Here is a 17721-nt window from a genome sequence, read left to right on the forward strand (position 1 = left end):
TTCCTGGCGTTTCAATTATTTCCCCTTTTTGTAGTTATTCTTATTTGCTGGTTTATTTAGAATTGTGTGTATATGTATTTTGTTTATTGGTTGGATCCATTAGTCGCCCTCGTTTTGTTAATCCTTCCTTTCGTTTCGTAGTGCCGTGTGTTCGTTTGTGCATTCAAATCCTTATTCGCGCGTTTTGTATAGAGTGGTTTTCTTGTTCTTGTCACGGCGCATGCGGAGCGCGGGTCGTCACAGTCGAAACAATCCCAACAGCTCGCAAATCGCGATGATTTCGTCGATTTTGACGAAAAATAGCCGTCAATTCCTTCCCGCTGGAGATATTTCGACGTTTAAGCGCTCTTTTCACTCCCTCTTACACGCCAAATGCAAGGCACGACCGTATCAGCGTCGAAACAATCGCAACAGCTCGCAAATCGCGATGATTTCGTCAATTTTGACGAAAAATAGCCGTCATTTCCATCCCGCTGGAGATATTTCGACGTTTAAGCGCTCTTTTCACTCCGTCTTACACGCCAAATACAAGGCACAACAGTTTCAGCGTCGAAACAATCGCAACAGCTCGCAAATCGCGATGATTTCGTCGATTTTGACGAAAAATAGCCGTTATTTCCATCCCGCTGGAGATATTTAGACGTTTAAGCTCTCTTTTCACTCCCTCGTACAGTGCAAATGTAATGCACACCAGTATCAGCGACGAAGCAGGCCCAACAACTTGCAAATCGCGATGATTTCGTCGATTTTAACGAAAAATAGCCGTTATTTCTATCCGGCTGGAGATATTACGACGTTTAAGCGCTCTTTTCACTCCGTCTTACACGCCAAATGTAATGCTCACCAGTTTCAGCGACGAAATAAGCCCAACAACTTGCAAATCGCGATGATTACTTCGATTTTGACGAAAATTAGCCGTCATTTCTATCCCGCTGGAGATATTTCGACGTTTAAGCGCCCTTTTCACTCCGTCTTACACGCCAACTGTAATGCACGCCCGTTTCAGCGTCGAAACAAGCCGAACAGCTCGCAAGTCGCGATGATTTCGTCTATTTTGACGAGAACTAGACGTCATTTCCTTCCCGTTTGAGATATTTCGACGTCTAAGCGCTCATTTCACTGCGTTTTACACGCCAACTGTAATGCTCGCCCGTTTCAGCGTCGAAACAAGCCGAGCAGCTCGCAAATCGCGATGATTTCGTCGATTTTCACGAAAACTAACCGTCATTTCCCTCCCTTTTGAGATATTTCGACGTTTAGGCGCTCATTTTACTCCATTTTACACGCCAAATGTAATGCACGCTCGTTTCAGCGTGAAACCCGACATATATAATATAATTTATACATATATAATATATAATATAATACATATAATATATTTAGTAAATTGAAACTATTACATATAAGTCGAGCTGGTTGCATGTTTTTCGCAGACTTGTCGGAATTGATCACATTCTCTCATAGTCCACTTTCCTCGTTTCCTGCTTGCACATGGCCTGTACTACGTAAATGAGCTCAAGTTCCAACAGATACTTATGTAAAAGTCCGTAGTATAATAATAATAAGCTTCGGAATAATAAAACTGTTTTTAAGTATTAATCTTAAAATTGAATGTGTAATGTATGTAAGAGCTGCCCTGCAACAATGCGTTGAAGCCAATTGCACGACTAACGAATGTCTTCTAGGATGCTTTTAATGATAATGTTATATGCTTCTAAAGGGAAGCGTACGTCCAGTTTTGCTTCCTCTTCTCTGTATTAAAGTTATGCGAAATGTTATTTTTTCTGATATTTGAGGAGCTAAGAGTTGTCGATCCGTTAAAGTGACGCTAAATAATGTTTCTTCTGAGATTAGTATGTAATTTACTAACACTTTTTCTTGGGTTTCCGATAAAACTGCCCTGTAATCATTGAATTTTTTCCGAGCAGCTTCTGAAGCAGATGAAGCTTTTTTCACTATATCTTCCAAAGTAAACTGAGGCAGAGTCTTGGATGAATTTCAAAATTCGCTGAATGTGATTGATCGCCGGTCGCTTTACCCGAGCGAGATGTAGCCCTGGGATCGACCTTCCTCCCCTCGTTTGTCCAGTCGCTAGTCAGGGGCAGTTCCATATATAAGTATGTCGGAGATGAGCCTTCGTTTTGGAACTTCGGGAAAATCCCCTAACACCGTAATCTAGATTCCATCTTAGGCGTAATTAAACAATTCTCGTCATTCGATCCGATTGTATTTGTTTGAGATTTGTGTTAATGAGCTTGGGCTCGAGGCGACAGCCAGTCGCCGAACGTAGCCGCGGTCACGGGATGAACGCTTTGTCTGACAAAGGTATGGAGTAATTCTGTAGCTCTTCTTAAAAGAAATGTTTGTGGTGGCACGCGACAGTAAACATCCCAACGGTTTCTGTCCCGTGGCTCGCCACACGCAGACTCTATTCTTCGAGCAAGATTATTGCCAGATGTCGATGTGTCTCCGCAGTACATGTTCAGTTAGCCTGAGAGTCCGTTATAAATCTTAAGATTTAGCTAACTGAAGTCCTCTAAACAAACAGTCTTTGTCCCAACTACGAGAAGATAGAGGAGAGCTATTTTTCAACGAATGACGTCTCCCACTAGGAACTGACTTTCCCTCGAGGGCTGCTAGCATCTTTTTCTAATCTCCGATATGGAGATAGAGCAATTAGCAGCAACGCCAATTTCCCTTACTTTCTGAACGAAGGCTTTTCTCGACGAATCCGATGATCTCGTGTCCTTAGACACACCCCATTATAGTTTTCCTCTGTGGCATCATCGGGACGGGAAAGTCATTCTCTCTCGCGATCTCATCGACGAAAAGAGTAACCCCCTCGGTGTCCCACTCAGCGATTAAACCGTGTCTGGCTAGGAAAGGAATTTCGATGCCTATAATCAATCTTATCCAAAATATATACAAAGGTACCTATACAAGAATAAAAGCCAGAAATGGCAACATGGTCGATATTAAAATCCTCAGAGGTATTAAACAAGGCGACCCCTTGTCTCCTATATTGTTTAATCTGTGCATAGAACCGCTGCTGGAAGCGGTAGAAGAATCCACCGATAGGATCAATATAAGCTAGAATAATAAGATCCCCATTTTGGCCTTTGCTGATGACATTGCCCTATTGGGCAAAAATAGTAAAGATGCTCAGAAACAACTATCAATGTTCCAGGAATACCTGGAGGGCCTTGGGATGACTATGGTATCTCTGGAGAAAAAAGCCAAACATTCCAGGTGGTCTCAAAGAAGGACACCTGGAATGTGAGGGATCCAGAGATAGAAATTAATAATAAAAGGATACCCGCACCCGAGGAAGCCTTCAGGTATCTCGGCGCAAAAATTGGACCATGGAGAGGCCTACAGTGCGGCATTATTATACCAGAAATATTATGTACTATCAAAAGAGTGAGAAAACAATTGTTAAAACCAGGCCAGAAAATGGAGCTTCTGCTTAAATATATATTCCCTCGCTACATATATAACTTATTGATTAATCTACCTAGCGAGGGAGTTTTAAAATTTTGGACAATGAAGTCAGGCAGGAGGCCAAAGCAATTTTACATTTAACACCTTCTACGGAGGTTGGGTTCTTTTACACGCCCAAAAATAATGGTGGACTAGGGTTACCGAGGTTCGAACATCTTGCGAAACGCGGTACCCTTAAGAATGGAATAAATATGAAAAATTCACTAGATCCAGCAGCATCTAGTTTAATTAACGAGAGCACAGAATTAAAACTCAAAAAGATCGCTGTTACACTGGGCGACTCTCTGCCTGGCCCAGGTCACACACCGCGGGCCAGACGGACACAGATGTCCGCTTTTCCGTACGGCGTACCCTCAATAGCCTTAAGCACCCGTCATAGTCCGAGTAACTTGCCTGCTAAGGTCCTTCAGACCCAACAAATGCCCTTTTTAAATCAGTTTCTAAAGACTATTGTTTACTACGGCTTGACACGGGAAAGTTAGTTTTTCTCACGTACGATGCTTCCTACTAGCAACTTCTATCGAGGGCGGTTAAGACCCTTCCTAGTCCACCAACCTTCGTTTGTCCAATCCGAGGCAATGTATACTGCCCTCACTTCCTGACCTAAAATGGCATGAACAAATCCGATGGTCCCGTGCGCTAGACACACCCATCACTAGCTTTCCTCCGACACAGCATCGTCACTCAACTTCTCTTCTTCTACATCGCTGGAAAAGTCAACTACTAAGTCTAAAGCTAACGCCTAACATGGCAGTCTAAGCATAACGCGAGAGTCGGTTCTCGGGATTGTCGAACATACATTTCCTCCACTAATACATTAAATCCAATTATAAGAGCCCTGCTCTAACGTACATATCTATCTTATCTTCGTGCGATAAGTGATTATCTATTTATCTATGCTCAACAGTGTAATCTAAGTGTTGGAAATATATTATTTATAATTCTGTGAATCACAGTGTTATACAAACTCAATCACCCCTATTATCTCAACGGAAATCAGGGGATCGATCAATTCGTGGTGTCGATTGTTATAATCGTAACGGGAATTTACGACTCCCGTTGACGTCTCTCCTCGCGATTACGTCTCCCCGCGTAATGGTCGAATAAACAATCGCCAACTCCCTGAGGATTAATTGGCCCGCCACTTCTGCGGACATCGAAAAGGCCAAGAGGAGACTGAAAAACGAGCATATAAAACAATGGGCCGACTTGCGGAGTCAAGGCTACGGGGTGGCTGACTTCGCAAGGGAAAAACTTGGCAACGTGTGGTTCAAAGAGTACCACCTGTTGAAGCCGTCTCGCTTTATCGACGCTATTAGGTTGAGAACAAATACCTTTGGCACTAGAGTAGCTCTAGCAAGAGCTGACAAAAAGATCAACATAATGTGCAGGAGGTGTCATGCCCAGCCCGAGACCCTAGGGCACATTTTGCGGCTATGCCAGTATACAAAGGGCTTAAGAATTAAAAGGCATGACGAGGTAAAAACTCTCCTCGTCAAAAAGCTTCAGGACAAGAACGAAGTATTTGTTGAGCCTACTATTAAAATTAGGGAGAATCTATTTAAACCGGATTTCGTGGTGAAAAACGAGGAACGTCCGCTACGAGAATAGAGATTATCTCCAAAAGGCAGCCAAAGAAAAGGTCGACAAGTACTCGTCTTGTCTTAAAGAATTAAAGGAAAGATATGGCGTCGATGAAGGAGCCGTTCTGCCGGTGGTGCTTCGTAACAGAGGAGCTGTAACGTTTGAAACTATAAATAACTTGAAAATGATGGGGATTCCAAATAAGGATATAAAAACAATGATTTTAAACGTACTGAGAAGCTCCGTGGAGATGTGCAACATATTTTTAGATGAATAAAAGCATTCATTATTTATTTAATTTAATTTATTTATTTATTTATTTACTTTTATTTATTTATTTAATTTAATTTATTTATTTATTTTCTAATTGTACATATAAATTTAAAATGAAATAATTATTTATTTATTTATTAATGGTGGCTTTACTATTGACTACGTCAATTTTAAAGTTAACCTAAAATTTTAATCCTTACGAGGGGGTACTTCGGAAGTATGGGACCCCATTGGAGTTTCATAGGAGTAGTCCATAAGTTCATAAGCAGAATGCCGATATTAAACGGTGTGTTGCGGGGCCTTGGCGGGTCATGGGTACTCAGGGGTACCCAAGTCGCACTCCTACCTCCCAGTGGTATCGCCGGTAACATGCCCGCCGCATCAGCGTGAGGAATAGTCCCCCGGATGCAGTGTTTATCGGTCGCGGAAGCGCTGTGGCGGATTTATCCGCTTCGGAGGGGACCATGGCTGAAAACCCGGCTATATTCACGGACATGACTTTGAAAATTATGGTGCCGCTGATGGGAGACAGGGTTGCGTGTCCGGTCTGCGAGAAGAAGGAAGTTCACCTCTTCTTATGACACGAGCAGACCTGGACGGACACCTTAGCTTTCATCATGTAGATGCCCGAATACAATGGGAATGCGTCAATTGCCAACGGTGTTTTATGAAGCTTCATGAGGCAAGGTGTCATGTGCCAAAGTGTAAAGGCATCAGCTCGATAAATGAAGGATCATATAAATGTGAAACTTGCCCCATGAGCTTCGGCATCCAAAGAGGGTTACCCACTTATGAACGATATGCTCACTCTGCTGTCAGAAACGAAAAAAGAAGGGGAGCGGACCCCCCTAGTACAAGAATTTGGACGGCAGAAGAGGTCAATCTCCTGAAAGAGCTCAACGAATTGTATAAGAATCATAGATTTCCTAATGTTGAAATCAGTAAGATTGAGGAACAAATCAAGAAAAGAGGCAAACGGTTAAAATGAGTGGTGAGGAAGCAAGCTCTAAGAAGGTTATTCAAGAGACAGAGGGAGGGCGCGATCCCCTTGATTCGGCCAATGCGCCAGCATGGAGTGTTATTGAGGAGCTAGAAAGGGACTCAATTAGCGAATGGCGGCGTTGTCTGAAAGCAGAAATAGAGAAGGCTTCCGAAGTCCCACCTTCAACACAAAAGGTCTACAAAGAGTTGAAAAAGTTGTGGGACGATTTCAATGAAAATCATACGATTTTAGCGGCCAAAATAGATGAATATGTCGGCACGTGTCTGTAAAGAGCGCTATTAAAAAGGAACAAGAATGAGGAAAACAGGATCCCTAATCGTAAAACGTGCGATAGAATTGAAAAATGACAAAATAAAAATAAGAAAATAGAGAGGAATCAGAGGCGGCGCTATCTATACGCACGTTGCCAGGACATGTTCAAGCAATGTCCTAGGAAGTTAGGTGACATAGTAGTTACCGATGATTTGGCTTATTTAGCTCCTGCCAGACAACATCCTGAAGCAAGGGAGATAGAGACGCTATGTAAAGATTTATGGGGTAAAATGGGCCCATCAGATCCCCTTGTGGCGGATCGGCATCAATAGGACGCCGACAGGTCGAGGCATCAACGCTGCGCAACACCTCCCGGGCGATCCGCGGGTACCAACCGCCAACACTAGAGGGCTACGACGACAACGAGTCTGTCTATCTCGCTAGCGGTCGAATATACGGACGATTGATACAAATACCGCACCTAGCGAGACTCCCTCTACGTCTAAGGCAGGGACTACCGGGCATAGCCTTACTGACGAGTCCACCGGTAGTCCCGGGACGAAATGCAAAACTCTCTTTTCATCCGCCACACCCTTGTACCACAAGGATGTACTTCAGGAGGTCTTATGGAGGTCTATTTTCCTTCGATAATCGCTGAGGAAGTTAATGAGAGAATAAGGAAGGTAAGAAATAAAACAGCTGCAAGTCTGGATGGTTTGGAAAAGAAACATTTGTTAATTCCGGGTCTGCCTAATGTGCTAGCTTTGCTGTTTAATATTCTTTGTTATACCTCTCATTACCCGGAGTAGGTCCTATTCTAGCAAGAATTTTCTCTTCAACTCTCGAAGGAGATTAAGAAGGGGCATCGTGCAGAATTTAAGGCAAAAGGGCTTTACATCTGAAAATGGATATAAAATAAACGTGGAATCGTTCAATGCAGCTCTGAAACAAAGCAAACGAGATCAAGGAGATGTCTACGCCATAGTTGACATCTCCAAAGCATTCGACACGGTGCCCTACTCAGCGATTAAACCGTGTCTGGCTAGGAATGGAATCTCGACCCCTGATATCAATCTTATTTTAAATATGTACAAGTGTTCCAAGACTAAAATAAAAGCTAAAAATGGAACTGGGATCGAGATTGAAATCCTCAGGGGAGTTAAGAAAGGCGACCCTTTATCACCTTTATTATTCAACCTGTGCTTAGAACCGCTGCTGGAAGCGGTAGCAGAATCCACTGAAGGGATCAGTATCAGTATTGTAATATCGTAAAGTAATTTGAATTAGAGATCGGTTGAAATTAGAAAAAAACTGTGTACGTCGTCTTTCTGTTGTTCGTTTACATTTAAGGGCGCCTATGTGACTAAAGTCACCTAGTTCTTACAGAGATATGAGAAAAAGAACAAACAACGTTAGAGCAGACGGACGGTTTCGTGTTTCAAGGAGGGACGACCGAGAGGTCAGAGTATGGGAGTCGAAAAGTGACTGTGTTGCGAGAGTCAGAGTTGATCGAGTTGTCAGAGAGAGAGAGAGAGAGAGAGAGAGAGAGAGAGGGAGAGAGAGAGAGAGAGAGAGTTAGATTCGTTGTGAGGAGAGTTGCCAAATAACTGTAAAGTTATACTTACAAGTTAAAGTTATAACTGTAAAGATATAGATACGAGTATCGCATTTAGTTTCAGTTAAAGAAACATCGTTTTCTGTCCAATTTATATTTGTATATTTAATTCACTATTAATAAATTGTAAGTAATCGGGAAAAAATTTATATCTTAATTTCGACGATACTACAATATTACTCTTCTTCTTACTTATTCACCGCTTTCCATCATAAACACAATTATTAATGAGTCGTTACTTTTTCAAACATTTTTGCCCTAAACTGCTGTACTTAAGTTAATTTAACAGTTATTCACCTAGGACTCATCATGCCACTATTGACTGCCACACATCATGTTTCTCTCACTTTAATTGCACTCAAACGATCATAATCCTCATTGCCTTCATATACATACAGTCCAATATCAACTCAATACTATTCCACTCACACCCCCTTGTGATTCACCGTACCCCATAGCAATTTTGCTTGCATTCTCACACGCATACATCATCGTACATTTTCAAACACCTGCCTAGCGGGAGCGACCCGCCAACACGTCCGTTCTCCATCGCATCCCGAACCAGTCTTCAAGAGTTGAATACACCCGTGAAGGAAAATGAAGAAGATACCAACAAAACTGAATTGGACAAAAATGGAAACAATAGAAAAAAGAGCGATTGTGAAACTCATCAAGAAAATTGAAATTATGGAAATTGAAGAACAAAAAGAAGAAAACAGAAATTTCGACATTGAAGATCCTAGCACGTGGCCAATTGACAGAACACAACAAACAGTATATTTAGTAGTTCGGCATAGTTCTGTACAAGTTACTCAATTTGACTTCCCTAAGAACGAAAATAACAGGAGCTTTTCTGCAACATATTTTACAAGAATACTGACGAATGGACAAAGGACAACATGAAGATGGGTAATTATTCTTATTATGGTTATTCTAAATCTAAAGATAAGGTTTACTGTTTCGCTTGTAAATTATTTTCCACTATTGATATTTCATTGGGGGCAGACGGATTTTGCAATTGGTCTCATTTAACACAGCGAATCAAAATGCACGAACTTCCTGCGGTACTTTTACGAGCTATAAACAAGTGGATTCAAACTGAACAAAATTTTCGCACTGGCAATCTACTTCATCAAGAGTGCGACAAATTTTTAAGATTTGAAATGGCACGATGCGAATAAGTCTTCTGTTACGCCACGAGGCTTACCACAGGCTGTATTTTCTAACCGTCGCTCGCGGTCCTACAGTGTCGCAGGCAGATCGTCTTATCTGCCCGCCGGATCGCATACAATGAATCGACGAGAGCATAGTTGTCACCAAGCAACAAGCTCTAGAAACGTCGATTTTTGACCGTTACGTTTATACACATAAGAAGAGGCATACGTGATCATAGGCGCGAGCGGTGGCGTGACCCGAGCATAGTGGGGGTCGTCTTCCAAATGAGACAAAGGAATAATCGAAAGTGATGAGTTCCTTTTGACGAGTCAAACGTGACACATCAACAAATCTGACGAGCATACAAATTCATCTAGAGATATCGTAAAGTCGAGTCAATCTTCTGTAACATATTCATCACATTATCATAAAATATATGTCGGAGATGAAAGGAAAACCGGAGCCTTCCCTTTGCAATTTTGAGGAAGCCTTCTAATGCTTTAGCCTAGATTTTATCATAACTGTAATTAAGCAATTGTCATTTGTAATTGTTTGACATTTGTGAAAGCGAAAGTGGGTTTGAGGTGACAACTGGTCGCCGAACGTAGCCACGTTCACGGGATAAACGTTTTGCCTGACGAAGGTGTGGATCGGTTGTATTGTTCTCCCTAGAAATCACATAGAATTGTACTTTAAAGATGACACACGTTGTATTAGGAATCAATCTTCAGACAGAAACTGCCTAGTAACGGCGTTTGGATCTTTCTCGATGTTTCCAAAGAGTATACAACAAACTTTTGACAGAAATTGCCTAGCAACAACGATTGGAACCTTCTCGATGTCTCCAGCGAGCATATAACAAACAAATGCAGTCGTATAGCGAAAAAGATTTTCATCAGCTATTCATTCGTGTGATCGCCTTGGGAAGTGATACATTGAGCAATTTACCGAGTGTCTCAGCAATCGTATTTTTGTGTTTAAAATTATTCTACGCATAGTAAAGAGTTATCCCGTTGACCGTGGATTCGTTTGAACCCCGGAAACATTGTTAATAGCGTTAATTAAATTCATTATTCGTTAAACCTATCAATCGTTAATGTCATTATTCGTTAAATTTATTATTCGTAAGACATATTATTCGTACCTCTTATTGTTCGTTAAACTTATTATTTTTAATCTAATTATTAGTTAAACTTATCGTCTGTTAATCTTATCATTCATAAAACTCAATATTCATAATATTTTGTAAAATGTTGTATATTCGCGTAAATATAATCTCTGTTTCGTAAACCGATGGCTAATTCAAACGAAGAATCGTTACGCGCCTTAAATCTTAATGATAATCCGACATATATTATTCTATGTTAACCTGTTAATACAGTGTTACATTCATTAAACCACCTCTGTTGTCTTAACCGAAACAGGGGAACGACTATTTCGCGGCGTCGATTAACATAATCGTAGCGACAATTTACGCCTCTCGCTGACGCGTTTTCCTAGCGACCGCGTCTCTCCGCGAACGGTCGTAACATTTTCCAAAGAATAACTGCTGTTATTTTATATTTGGCGCAACATAATTTAGCTTTCCAAGGAAGTACCCATACTTTGTACACACCGCGCAATGGTAATTTTTTGGGTTTAATATAATTAATAGCAAAATTTGATTCTGTTCTAAATGATCATTTAAACAAAACAGCCATAAAAGGACATTATTGTTTATCACATTCAATTCAAAACAAATTAATAAGTGCAATGGCAAATTACGCACAAAAAGTAATTATCGATGCAATAAGGGGAGCAAAATATTATTTTATTGGATTGTACACCAGCTGTGAGCCATCAAGAGCAATTATCGGTTGTTCTTCGTTATATCAACATAACAGACGAGGAGGTTGAAATCCAGGAACATTTTATCAAATTTGAAATAGTTCACGATACAACAGGAAAAGGACTATCTGAAACTATGCTCATTCTGGATCAGTTGGGAATAAAAATATCTGACTGTCGCGGACAAGGATATGATAAGGGTGTCAATATGAGGGGAATATGTCAAGGAGTACAAGCAAATATATTACGTGTAAATCCTAAAGCATTTTACATACCACGTGGTAGTCACAACTTGAATTTGTTATTGGGAGATATAGCAAAATCATCAACCCAAACACTACGTCTTTTTGGTATTTTACAAAAAATTTACATGATATTTGCAGCATCGACATCGCGTTGGGATGTTCTACAAAAATACGTTGAAAAAATTACACTTAAACCATTGTCAGAAACTAGGTCGGAATGCCATTTTGATAGTGTAAAGGTTATTCGATTTCATGTTCGCCAATTTCGAAACACCTTGATCGAAATTGCCGACAATGCATCTGACAATGAATTGAAAATTGAGATTTTGTCTATAGTGCGCAACATAAATGAATTTAAATTTATTGCCAGCCTTATCATTTGATACGAAATATTATCTAAAATTAACATCGTCAGCAAAGTATTGCAAAATCAAAAGATGCAAATCGATGTGGCTACGAAGCATCTGTATGATCTTACCATATTCTCTGCGGAATACAGAAATGAAGGATTTAGCAAAGCTATGATCGCAGCAAATGAAGTTACAAAGGAAATGGATATAACACCAGATTTCAAATCATCATACCGGGGTAAAAAACGGATATTATTCGATTATGAAGGAAAGGATGAATCATCGACGATCAGCGACAAAGAATACTTCCGTGTACATTACTGTTACGTCTGGTGACTCTCTACCTAGATCAGGCCACATACTGCGGGCAAAATGGCAGCCAGATGCCTACACATCCTTATTATGTACCCTCAATAATCTTAAGGATCCACCACAAAACTCAGAAATTTTCTATTTAAGGTTCTTCAGACCAAACAAATATCTTTTTACTGAATTGTTTTCTAAAAGTTATTGCCTACTACGAGAAGACACGGGAAAGTTGATTTTTTACACGTATGATGCTTCCCACTAGCAACTTTCTCTCGGGGGCGGTTAGCACCCTTCCTCGCCCATCAACCTGGTAAATAACCAATTAAGAGCGAAGTCTATTTCCCTCACTTTCCTAACGAAAACTTGTCCTTAACGAATCAGCTTATCTCGTGTTCTTAGATCCACCCATCACAAATTTTCCTCCGCACCAACGTCTTCACAGAAAGTCAGTCGTTACACACTTCTTGACCCGTCACCATTTAAGCTTACGTCGCGAAACCTAATTATATTCTATCAATTTATTTACTATTCTTTAGTTTGTTCATATAGATAATATATTATATTGCGAAAATATATATTGCGGTTTTTTCCATTAGGTAGTAATAACAAAATCTGCAATCACTTTGCTGCCAACCCAATAAATTAGAGAAATATGCAAGAGCTTAATTCTTTCCTTAATTCTTAAATTTGACTCACATTTGTGGAATTTATGATTATAAAATGCTGTGTACAAATCCGTACTCAATACAAAAATAAAAATTGCAAATATTGCACTATGATACCGGTTAATGAAAAATGTGTTAATAAGTTCGAATCGTAAGGGATCGCATAAATATTTGACGATAATAAATGTTAGTCTTAACGTGAAAACGATATTACATTTCTTTGATAATAATCTTATCGCGTCTCTAAAATTCATAAATCATAAATGTACGTACATATATATGCATATAATTTGAATTACAGCCAGTTTGAATTATAGATGAATGGATTAATCACAATTGTGTCAGAGTAGAAAGACCTTCACGGTTGGTGGATCAACTTGATCATTGCTGGTAGTTATCATCAACCATTCAGAACATTCCAAATATAATACTCCAATAGCCGTGATCGTCTAATGGCTAGGACCCTACGTTGTGGCCGTAGTAACCCAGGTTCAAATCCTGGTCACGGCAATGTTACCCCAAGGCACATTGTTACGGTGGAGGTTTTTTTTTTTATTTTATTTTCTCAAAAGTTTTCTTGGCTTAATTAATAAAAATGAAAATTCTCGATAGAATTACGATTCTCTTGTTGACTTGCTCGTGACAGTTCGTAAATTGGCGACCAATGAAGTAATTGAACCGACTTATGTATTTAGTTCTAGTCAACATGTTGTTTGAATAAACTGTAATTTATACCTGTTAATTCAGCATATACTCAATTGAACCACCCCTATTATCCTTACAGAAATAAGGGGATCGATCAGTTCGTGACGTCGATTATCTAATCGTAACGGGACTTTACGATTCTCGTTGACGCAATTCTCTGCAGGGAATCTTCCTGATATTCCACCACGCCTGTCCGCGCTCCCAATAATTTAACCTTCTTATCGTCCAAGTTTTTAAAAAACATCTCCGGCACTATGTCTTTCTTCGAATACCCAAAACGCCCCCTACTCCTAGGCATAACCAAGTCTTTAAATTCATTGTAGCACATAACTGTGATTCGAGGCGCTGTAATACCCAAGGACTACACAGCGTTTATGTTTCTTAAAGAAGCTACCACTAAAGCTCATAATGTCTAGGAAACTCCTTCTGATACCTGTCTGAAACGTGGAACCCTTACGGACCCTAATAGGAGCAAGGTGGTTCCTATCCAGAACCTCTAAAAGCATCCTTCTCCTTCTGTCAGTCTTGATGACACCCCATGGCTTAGATTTTGCATTGAAGTCTCCTGAGATGATAACTTCCTTGCATCTCCTCACGGCTGCCCCAATGGATATGTCGAGTTTCTCCGCGTACTCGTCAAAGATGTTTAGGCTGACGTTGGGCGAGCAGTAGCTTTCTTGATCCCGACATATTCCTCCTCTTCAGCCAACGTATCTTCGCGGAGGTAGAAGCCATTAAATCTTGTTGCCCAGATGGGCACATCCCTCTTCGTATCGTTATACCAGGAGAGCTGTCGATTAGGTTCTGAGATGATCACAACGTCGACCCGACGCTCCCAGCCACTCTTCGATACGGAAGCCTCACCTTCGGATGAGCTGACGGCCTCTTCGACGTTTTACTAGCCGATTTCACGGCTGAACCCGACCAGGTTACAAGGGAGTTCCCCTCCACTCCGCTAGTTCCTTTCACAACCGGAGCCAAATATCCCCCCTTGACGGTAGTGACAGAAACAATTCTCGGCGGTATCCTTCCGTCACTTACTTTTAGGCTGACGGATTCCTTTTTCTCCACCACCTCTCGAATATCGTTACTAAATTCAAGAAGCTTCGCATTTTTTTCGAGGGAAGAGGTACCCGACGCCCCCTTTTTTACTTACTTTTCTGCACCTTTCATTGCCTCCTCCAACTTCGAACTCTCTGTCCTCTTAGCTCTGGTCCCCGATCGTATTTTTCGAACGAGAGGGGGCTCCGAGACCCACCCTCCTCTCCACGTTTGCCCAGTCACTGGATGACCATCGAGTCGAGCCTGGAACGCCACTCGAAGCACCGACGAGGCCTGGGGGCCCCGAAACCACCTGCGCCGTAATTTTTTCGTCTGTTATAAACTTATCCATATTTGTTTAAATGAAGAGGCATAGCCAGATTCGTCGAACTAATATGCCAAGTCTTTCCGAAAAAATACCATCCGTAATCCATGAGCAAACCCAATCGTCACAACAAAATTCATCAATCCCTGTATAATAACAACCCTCACATAACCCATAAATCATCAATTACTTTATAAGCAAACCGCAACTTTTGTTAGTGTGTGTGCAGAAAGAGCGTGGATACATAGAAGTCTCTAAGTTCGCATTTGTATTTCCTTCTGTCGCATATACTTCCTTTAGAATTAAGTAATTTCTCAAATTTTCATTTAACTTTAATTTAATTTTTATTTTACTTTTACTTTTACGTTCGACTCGTCGGACACATTCGCAAATCCGTTATATTTAACAAATAAATAAATATTAGATTTATATGACATAAATCCTAAAATTAGGAGCTTGCTTCTTGCCGACTACACCATGGTCAGCACCCAAGCGGTCCGTAAGGTGGCGACGTCTGGCCAAGAAGACGCGATCTATATTACCATGCGCGTCACACAAGACCAACGCGTGCGCAATAGATTCGATATCTCGCATGATAGATCTAAGATCGTACGCAACATGGCGCCGGCTGCCAGTCATAGTACCCGTCGTTATTATGTAATAAATGTAATAAAGTACCAAAATCGCAAGGTGGTCGAGCAAGATGCGCAAGTGTAAACCATGTCACGCTAGCGAGTACCATTCATTATCCTAACATCATGCGTGTTATATCCAGAAAAACGTGCAGTGATATAATTTATACCTTAGCTTGCCACGTGATTCTAACTAACAACCTCGATTGAATTTATGTGCAAGTGCAAGTGCAAGTGCATTTTACGCAGTTTATCAATAACTAGCCACTATCTCTACTCGATTAACTCTGTCAGTGCTATACAACTCTCATGCTGCAATGCAGTGATCACCCAATCCCTATAATAATATCAATCATTATTTATATCTACAAATGTAAAGCCATCGTAGTAGAATACCCATCCACTAACGCGCCATAGAGTGTTATCATCGGTTTCATTCGTGTTTTATAGACTAATAACTCATTCGTTAGTTATTTAATTATTAAATTTACATTATCAACTGAATTTCAGCCACTGTCTAGTAAATACTGCTCGCAAACGATGTATCATTTCTTAAATCAAATATAAGAATTGCTTATTTTATAAATTATGTTGTGTATGTAAATACAGCCCACTCAACATTATATCGACCACGTGACATTGATTGTCAACAAGTCCTATAAACTAAGATCTTTCAAATTTCTTTTGCTTCTGATAGACACAACCACCCGCTAGCCGATCAATCATTCTGCTATGTTTGGCTTGTCCTTTGTTATTATACAATTAGTGTCATTTTTCAGGACTGACCTCCTCTCTCGTACTAACTGGACACTATGCTGTATTTAATCAAAACTCATAATTGTAGCAATAAAATACTTCCTATCAGTACAATATATAATCTAAAATTTAAACATCCTGTTTTAGGGTGACATATCCAGTGAATTAACGGCGCCTGAATACTTACATCTCATTAAAATTAACGGGTAAATCTATAACATAAGTAACAACAGTATTATCTAATTTCAACCTAGTTTCCAACAACTGTTCAACATAAATTCACTATGCTCAAAATACATCCCCTTACAAATGATATCGATGTTTACGATATTTATTTGCTATATTAATATTGATATTATTTGTTATAGGTCTAGACCACCGACCTTGGTCAGGACTATCCTGATTTACCTTGATCATGGCCATAACCAACATAGTATTAACAACGATAAAACCTAAAATTAATAATTTGGCTCTAACGATTGCCGCTATAATACGACTGATCTGCATACATATTCAATAATTTATAATAAATAACTTGTTTATAAATACACCATATTATATTTATCTACACTATCCTTTGTCTTACGACCTACATCCATCTTGACCTACACATCATCGTTATTCCTTTATATTGTTCACAAACCGTTATAACGCAATATTTCCAAATCCTATTATGGTTAATTCTGAAATATTATAATGGAACTTTCGGGCAGCCGACTATATCAGGCCAACTGTCTCGGAGTTCAAAGTAATTTCTCGTGCTCCCAGGTTTTTTCCTGTAATGCGACTTGGCAAGTAGATAGCTGCCACTACGATACTATACAAAATATGTTAGAACCGCAAGAAAATTTCGGAGATCCCCAGAAAACATCTCCAAAGTAACAGTTGCTGAACTTACTTAGAGCAGACTCTATCTTTATCAACAAACAAGTAGTCCGTAATGTGGCGACCTCTTCTCAAGGTTGCGAATGGACCTCGAGCATCGCGCCTGGAGACATACCGACCATATAGCATGACGTATCGAGAACAATACTTCGCAAACCTCCCAATACACTCCTCCCAATCCGGCTTATTCCATGCTATTAATCCTTATAATTGGAAAGGACTCACTCTCTCAATTTTATACTAAAAGGGCGTTAGGTAAAAGTGACGAGAATAAGTACTAGTCGAATACCTAACTGTCATGACTTGTAATAGTCCCCAGATGGCACCACGTTCAGTATACTCATGTAAGGCTACGTATCGTTACTTGAATAATGGGACCCCCATACCAAGATGGCGACCGTCTGGCAGACCCGTGCGCATCTCTTTACATCGATACCGTTGGCTTTCGCAATAAAAAGACCTGCCGTGCCAAGTGAGTGCTACTCTCCACTTACGAGATCCAAAAACTCAATGCTCCACCGTGGTTACCACGCCCTTTAAGCATCAATCGACCGTACCGAAAACAGATGAGGCTAATGCTGCGGCTTTCCACGAACGG

The 17721-nt window shown here is 40.4% G+C and overlaps 1 long non-coding RNA gene and 1 other non-coding gene across 3 annotated transcripts; both read left to right on the forward strand.

The window, feature by feature from the left end:
* The first annotated feature begins 13217 nt into the window (after positions 1-13217).
* On the forward strand, positions 13218-13289 carry TRNAH-GUG (transfer RNA histidin (anticodon GUG)). Its single transcript has one exon. It is a non-coding gene; the product is annotated as a tRNA-His (tRNA).
* A 2166-nt stretch (positions 13290-15455) lies between these two features.
* On the forward strand, positions 15456-16786 carry LOC143303488 (uncharacterized). 2 transcript variants are annotated; one of them, XR_013059868.1, is made up of 3 exons: positions 15456-15585; positions 16386-16444; positions 16607-16786. It is a non-coding gene; the product is annotated as an uncharacterized LOC143303488 (long non-coding RNA). The 2 variants fall into 2 exon arrangements; XR_013059867.1 differs by having other exon boundaries at positions 15456-15581.
* Positions 16787-17721: the final 935 nt, after the last annotated feature.

Source organism: Bombus vancouverensis, chromosome 13 (genome assembly GCF_051014615.1).
Source record: "Bombus vancouverensis nearcticus chromosome 13, iyBomVanc1_principal, whole genome shotgun sequence".
Taxonomy (NCBI): domain Eukaryota; kingdom Metazoa; phylum Arthropoda; class Insecta; order Hymenoptera; family Apidae; genus Bombus; species Bombus vancouverensis.